The following is a 2,009-nucleotide window of genomic DNA, read 5'->3' as shown; positions in this document are numbered from 1 at the left end:
AAATTGAGTCAATACTAACTCATAGCGACCCCTGTTGATTTCCAAGACTATAATTGCTTATGGCAGTAGAAAGCAGTCTTTCTCCCACAGAGCTGCTGGTGGTTTCGAACTGTGACCGTGAAGATTGCAGACCAGAGTGTAACCACTACACCAACAGGGCTCTTTGTAGTTCTTACAGAGGTTAAACCATTATTAGGAGAATATGTACTATATTGTTGAAATGTGGATATACTTATAGATAAAACCATGGATACATATAGAACACATGGATAGAATATATAGAGCTATATGGAACATATAGAACATGTGGATATAACACATGGATACATATAGATAATTTGTTATATATATTTGAACAGAAGGAGCAAAACTATTTTCTATTGTATTACTCTCTTAATTTTGTTATCTTTCTTAATGATTTATAGCCCACTTTACTGTTTAATATTTGATCTTGTGATTCTATTCAAGTATCATATGTCCTTCTTCTGTCCTTATCCTCGCCTCTCTAAATATTTCCATTTAAATTGTCCTTAACATTAAATAAAAGATAACATACACTACATAGTAAATCCAGACTCAAAGTGTTTTGAAATAAGCAATCATAAAATCATTACATACAAAAAACACCTTTTGATATTTAACCAAGATGTTATATAAAATGCATGTATATCCTTAACTGTGGTCATCAACAGTGAAGAGAAATGAAAAATAAATGCAAGAAAATCAAGGTGAAAAAAAGCAAATCTGAAAGCTCACATAAGTCTAACAAAATTAAAAGGAAGCCAGAGTGATGACAGCGCTACCAGGGACACATCGAAGAGCTGAGGCCACAGAGCCAACCGTTACATAGAAAGTTGGAGAGACAGGCGGATTCGGAGAGAAAAAGAGGTGAACTCTAGAGGCATCGAGGCTGCCTTTTCTCCTGGCGGCCTTATCGACGACAGAACGCTGGCGTACTGCCCACTCCTGCCTCCTGCTCACAGCCATGGGCTTGAGCCTGTCATTGCAGCCCTTCAGTCAGTTCACCTGGCCGAGGGTCTGTGTCGGACCTTCTGTTATCCCAAGCATAACCTCCTTTTCAAGGGACTGGTCTCTCCAGATGACATGCCCAAAGTATGGGAGACAAAATCTCACCCTACTCAAATAGGAGCATTCTGGCTGGTGCAAGACAAGGGTTTGTTGTTCTGGTAGTCCATAATACGGTTAATATTCTTCACTAACACCATTAATTCAAATGCACCATTTCCCCCTCCCTTTTTCTCTATTTGTTGTCTGGCTTTCACCTACATATGAGGCCCTAAAAAGGACTATGGATGAGTCAAGTGAGTAAGGAGCCCTCATGGCTTTTTTGAGTAAGCATTGGACTACAAACTGAAAGGTCAGTGGTTCAAATCTACCAGGCTTTCTGTGGGAGAAAGATGAGATTATCTGATCCCATAAAGATTTACAGCCTCGGAAATCTTATCTAGGATCACTATGAATCATAATCAATCAATGGCCGTGGGCTTTGGAGTCAAGTGTGCCTTAGTACTTAGAGTGATGTTTTTGCTTCGTAACCCTTTGAAAAGGTTTTGTGCAGCAGATCTGCCCAATGCAATTTGATTCCTTGACTGCTGCTTCCATGAGAACGCATGAAAAAGAGAAAATCCTTGACAACTTCAAACTTTTCTCCATTTATCAGGGCTTTTTTTTATTGATCCACTTTTGAGGATTTTGTTTTCTTTACATTGAACTGCAATCCATACTGAAAGCTGTTGCCTTTGCTATTCATCAGCAAGTGCTTCCTGTCCTCCTCGGTTTCAGTAAGCAAAACGGTGGCATCTGCGCACATTTTTAACAGCCTTCCTCCGTTCGGGCTGCCCCATTCTTCTTTGCGTAGTCCCTTGTTTTTTGGATTATTTCCTCAGTGTACAGATTGGATAAGTATGGTCAAAGGACACACATAAGATACACATCTCTTCTTCTATTTATTTTAAACATAATTTTATTGGGAGGCATCTCTTCTAATT

General features: G+C 39.2%; 1 protein-coding gene across 1 annotated transcript in view; it reads right to left on the bottom strand.

Moving 5' to 3' along the window:
• HCN1 (hyperpolarization activated cyclic nucleotide gated potassium channel 1) overlaps positions 1–2,009 on the bottom strand; it is a 465,750-nt gene that overhangs the window by 75,781 nt on the left and 387,960 nt on the right. The window lies entirely within an intron of this gene.

Source organism: Echinops telfairi, unplaced genomic scaffold (genome assembly GCF_000313985.2).
Source record: "Echinops telfairi isolate 266 unplaced genomic scaffold, ASM31398v2 ScPeMD7_7469;HRSCAF=8507_1, whole genome shotgun sequence".
NCBI lineage: Eukaryota > Metazoa > Chordata > Mammalia > Afrosoricida > Tenrecidae > Echinops > Echinops telfairi.
This window is presented reverse-complemented; position numbering and strand designations above follow the sequence as displayed.